Below are 6,000 nucleotides of genomic sequence, written 5' to 3'. Positions count from 1 at the left end.
AGGATGACATTGGATTCTTTATCTTTCTATTGAACAACATGGAGCGAAAAGAATGTCCTCTTCTCCCTTCTTCTCCTTTCTTGTTTTAAGCATCCCGGTACCAATACCCTTTCAGAATTTGTTTGCAAGAAAATGCTATCATGAATGTGAGATTTGGTTTGTCTTTCTTTTGTTTCTAACTTTTCCTGAGCTGGGCCTTCAACTCTAGGAACATTTGTCTTTTGCTGCTGTGTAGAATTTTATGGTTCCATTTTGAAATACAGGGAACATTTAGAATAATAATATATTACTGCTATTAACTGCCATTGCTACTAATAATAAGTAATTATGTGACTAGCAATATTACAGTCCAACCTGTTCCATATACCAGTCAACTGGGTTTGAATTTTGAATATTATTTCTTCCTCATGTCAGGAATCTGTGATCAGTGTTACTGACGATTAGTTTCCATAAGGCTATCTCATAATTTGAATAAAGTTTTGCATCTTTTAAATAATAATAAAAAACCCATGCAGAAGTATATGAAATATGATCATCCCACAGAAAAGATCTACTTATGTCATCCTCCTCAGACACAGCAGTAGAAGCTCTGCAGCTAGAAGCAGTATCTTAAGTTTTTTTCGGTTCCTGAAGGCTTCTTGACTCACCTTGGCCATTCCCAAAAATGTGAATCAGAGCCAGTGTAGCTATTATTTTTGTCATTAAGTACTGAGCTATTGAACAGTCGTATGATAGCAGCAGGGCTGTGGAAAACTCTGGGTTTTTCCAAGCAAGATACATTTTCAGGATCTTTCAGGGCTTGCTTTGTCCCACTGAAGTTCTGTGATTCAGTGCTAGGGTCGTACCAAGGAAGAGCTGTTAGCTGTAAAATGTAAATGTACATTGAGACAGATTGGTGTTGGGAGAGGAATTAAATGTACATCTGTGATGAATAAAGATTTTGGCGAATAAGCTTTTTAAAAATAAATACATACATACATTAATATTTTGTTTGTTATACATCTTATATTGCTAACTCTGCAGGAAGTTAGAAAATACTATATAACTTTATTGCTTCCTAATTTTCTGGAAATCTCTTGTTTTATGGACACCTTTATTGTGTTCTGGTTTGTTATTGCTGCTGTACTCACTAATGTCTCAGTGATAATACTTCCTTAAAAGTATTCTCACATATGGTGTTAAATTCCAGTTCACAAATACTCAGAGAAAATAAGATTTGTTTATGTTCAGGCATTTGCCATGTATAAACAACTGAAGCAAAATTTTTTGCCCATTCTGCTTAGTAATTCATACACCTAGGCATACAGAAGCCTGAAGTAGAAACTTGGTCTATTATCCACTTAAAACTAGCATAAGTTATTAGGAAACTTTATGTTATATTATTTTGACTTGTTGAACATTTGGTAGCTGCTATGTACTCTCAGTTCACACTGGAAACAGCAGAGATTGAGGGTCTTTTGTACCTTGCAAAATAGAGCCTATAAAAAGAAAGTGATGCTGACACTCACAGTCCTCAAGTCAAAATCTCTGGCCAAATAAAATCCAATGAGAATTTGAATCTGACTGCTTCTGAGAAAGGTGCAACTTTATTTTTAACCCAGTTATTTGAAAGTTACTCCACGGATGAACTAAGCGCAGCAGCAAGGAGTCCAGGAATACACAAGGTCCTTTCCTTTGAGCATTCATAGCAGCTCACACCATGTCAATGATGCCTGTCTGGTGCTTGTCAGTACTGTCAGGACTCACTGCCTGCCTCTGGAAATTCTATATTCAGTTCATTCAATATTCATTTAATGTAAAAGGAATGGCAGGAGGGAGAGGAGGGGCATGGGGATCAGAAAGCCCTTCTCCAGAATCTTACCAGTTATTATTTGATCCTTCAGGTTTTAGTTTGATGACTTAAAAACTTTATTTCACAGTGTTTGCATTGCAAAGAGCAAGCTGATTTTATAAAAATTGACTAAAAGTTGAAGTTCCAGACTTTTTAGAAAAATCTGATTATTCTTATTATGGACATTAACTTGGAACTAGAAGTACTACTACCTCAAGAGGGAATATAGCATTTATATGTTTCCACATATAAATTGAGTATATTCAGTAGAATAAGATGAATATGCTCTGACCAAGTCAGTCCTGTGAATGTTCCTGTGATCAAGCAGCAAAAATAAAAGTTTTTATTCGTTTCAGATTAAATAGTGCATTACAGAATCATTTCAGAAATTAAAAAAATTATTGTGCCATATTTTCTTCTCAAATAGGACATTTCAAAAGGTTGTTACTGCAGGGTAGGTGCCTGGTAGGGGAAATATAGCAGGATTCTGCAACCTGGAATCTTGAGAGACTGGATGTTTATGAGGAAATGCCAGTGCTCACTCATTCTCATGTGTCAGGCCCCCACCCCTCTCTAAAAAGGAAGTGATATTTTAGGAGTTGTAGGAAAAGATGTCCTTGGCACTAAATTGTCAAACTTGCAGGGGCCACTGAGGTACATTATACTAGGGAAAAACTTTTTAAAAATAAATCCCTTAGCTTGTACAGATAGAGACTCACTCATTTCCAATCTGGTTAAGCACTCTAAGAGTTATATCTCCATGGGTGTACCCATGCACATACATAGACAGTGTCCTTACCTTCTGTACCTCACTTTCTTTAAAATCAGTGGTCACTGTACTACCTTACACTTCTCATTGATTTCAAAGCAAGCAGTATCCTAGAGAATAATCATTCAGATTTTTCTGTGATGACATTCATTGCCATTCAAGAAATTCCTAAGGCTCTGTGGAAGGTTTAGCGGAACATGATCAGCCTTTACCTCGTTTCCTTCCTCTTCTTTGAGGTGAGGAAAAAACCCTTAAAAATCAGAGATTTGACTCTTTTGCTTCTTATTGGTCAGGGAAACCAATAAATTAAAATTCTGTTGCATTGATAAAATTAATGTGGGAATAATCCAGCACCATGCAGTTTAGAAATGGGACATGGTTCTGTGAGAGAGCTTAGTTCAACCTGCTGTATTTCAGCATCCATAGAATGTTTTGTGCTGTTGAAGGACGTTTGAAAGTTGTGCTGTGTGTTGGTTTTGATTTTTTTTTTTTAAATTAGGAATGACCATAATGAGATTTTAATGTTGCAAAATCAAACATTAAGAAGTTATTTTCTTATGGAAAATATACTGAGTTACATTCCTTGTCCTGTGCACCTCAATCAATCTTAAAAATTATATTTAGAATAGTAACTATGATGGAAATATATAATTTGCATAATATAGCAAAATTTCATGTATTTACTATATTATATCTCTTCACGCAGACAGAATATCTTTAAGATTTTACTAATTTTTGTCCCTCCAGAATCATAGAGGTTCATCATTATTATTTATCATTATGAGAAACATATGCGCTTTGAAAAATAATCCTAAGACAATTCTTAATTTGTTTTTCATAAACTGATCATTGTTATATTGGATGGTGTTATAATTAACCAATTTATCAAAAAGCACTAACACAATCAAATGCTTCTTATTTTGACATGGCAACTCTTGCAATGTACAAGGATACAGACAGATGGTAAATACATCAGTTGAAAATTTAAGAAACCTTTCAGATTTTAATGGGCTTTAACAGAGTATTTACCACTTAGTATCTTTTTCTGCATTTCTACTTCATCCATCACCTGAAGCCTGACTGTCACTCTTCTGAATCATTTTGGCAACAAATCAGGAAAACCCAAGTCATTACTCAAGCAAAGCATATGCAGAAGGTGGGGGGAGATGAAAGGAGCAAAAATAAAATGTAATAAATTGTGTTTGAAACTTCAGCTCTAACTTTGGTTGTGAAGGCACCAGAGAAGTTTATCCACCAGTTGGTAACCCTTCAGGCTCGATATTCCTGCTGCCTGGGTGGCAGAGGAAATACCTAGATTCTCAGAATTTTCCTGAAGCTTTCAGGAAGAAAAAGTAACCAAATTGTTAGGTGCAGAGATCATGAATTGTAAAGGCTTTAAGAGAATATATTATCTAATGATAAAAGTCTGTGCCTGTAACTGAGTGTCCTATAAAACAAAACTAACAGAAGTACTACAAAAAGACAAGTTTTAAAAAATCGTGAGCCTAGTTCTTGGCGTTGTGAAATTGCCTTTGAAGTTCAAACTGCGATTTTAAGTCTCCTCATTTTCTTTTACTTTCAGTTTCTGAGAACTCGACAGTATATCATGCTGATTTTTTCAGTACATTTTGTTTTAGTGGTATCTGAGATCCTCTGGTAACCACTTTTCTTCAGACACTGTATCCTTCAGTAAAGCCTAAGATACATTAAGGTGTAATAAAAATCACGGGAAGCTAGTGGCACAAATACAACTGTCTGTTGTGAGGGCTGCACTACCTGGCTCTGTGGCTGTGTTCCCAGAGAAATCTACCTTTTCCACTGCTGGTTCCTTTTTCTTTAAAAGGTAAAGTAAGTGAGAAGAAACTTGTGTCACAGGCAGCAGAGGCCAGATGATGTACCCAGCCATTGTCAGCATTCTTCGAGCTGTGTATTACAGATCTGTGATATCAGGTGGGAGTTGCCCTTTGGAAGGTGAAACTGAAAGGAAGCAGGGTGCATGATGAAAAAATGAGTATATGCAGAAGGCAGTAGAGGAAGGTAGAATAAGGCAAATGAGAGGATCTTTTTATAGACACTGAAGTTGACTGCCCTCACAAAGAGGCTCAAGAGAAACTTATTATGTCAGTTACTACTTGGTAGTGGCAGCTTTCCCTAGCAAAATAGCTTTGGCTTAGTCATTAGTACTTGTGTGGTGCTAGCAGTGTAATTGTGGATGTGCTAAATTATAAGCATGCTAGATTAAATAAAGCCAAATTGCCTAACTGCATTGCAAGTCTAAAGGATTATTTTTTTGTAGGCCACACTGAGCCCCATGATGTATTACACAGCTAAGTAGTACCCTAGCAGGTTCACGTGATTTATGAGCGAACTCATGACGTGTACGCGTATCTTTGAAGTATCAAAATGCCTCCAGTGACTAAAGTAAGAATGTGCTTGACCAAAACTGCTAGGTGCTCTTACGTGTTTGCTCTTTGTGTTTGAATGTATTACTGAGTGGGAAATTGTCTGTAATGTAAATGAATCTGTGAGGAGGGAAGTAATTTACAGTTCCCAAAGATGAAGGATCTGGGATTAAAAAGAAAAGTAAGTTTTTTCCAATTATATGAAGCCTGTTCTTTTAAAGATAGAGAATCGTAGATAATAATCCATAAACATCTGGTCTTGCTGCACCTTTCTCTTCAACACAACTTTCTATGTCATACTTCCTGCAGATTCAGATGCTAGAATGGCTGCTGCATCCTTGGTTCAGTACATGCTCAGTGGCAGCCACACCTTCTCAAATATTTGTTGTAGACTGTTTTTAGTGTGGGGACTCAGACTGGGGACACAGCATTTAGTTGTGTTATGATCAGTACATTACACAATGATATTAATACATCACTCTGGGTGATATTTACAAAATTCTGAATTTACAAACCATAAAAAACTTCGTGAATATATTATGCTTAATGGTGTAATTTTGATTACTCCTGATTCGTCACTCCCAAAAAATCTCTCTCTACATCATTCTTTGTATCTTTACTTATTCAGATCTAGCTTTGAATCTGTTGTGGACTTCACTGTATTCTGAAATTCAGTTCTCCATAAGTTCTTTTGTTCATATCATTTTTCCTTTTATCTTCTTCATTTTACATATATCAGGGAGAGTAACAACAACAAAACCAGTTGGTTTGAAAGACGATCTGAAAAATCTGAAAGCACATACTAATTTAATTTACAACATGGATTGTATCACAAGCATTACATATGGAAGAAAACATGAAAGTTTTCTGAAAAAAAAACTTCAGTATTGCAGTCAGCAGGGAGGTATAATAGCTTTTTAAGCAAAAGAATAATTAATGGCTTAATAATAAGAGGACAAAAGCTAACCTTGGATCATTTCAGGCTTTAATTCAGAAGG

The sequence above is a fragment of the Gallinula chloropus genome (genome assembly GCF_964237585.1).
Source record: "Gallinula chloropus genome assembly, contig: HAP1_SCAFFOLD_140, whole genome shotgun sequence".
NCBI classification, from domain to species: domain Eukaryota; kingdom Metazoa; phylum Chordata; class Aves; order Gruiformes; family Rallidae; genus Gallinula; species Gallinula chloropus.
The sequence above is the reverse complement of the archived record's forward strand: the minus strand, read 5'-3'. Positions refer to the sequence as shown.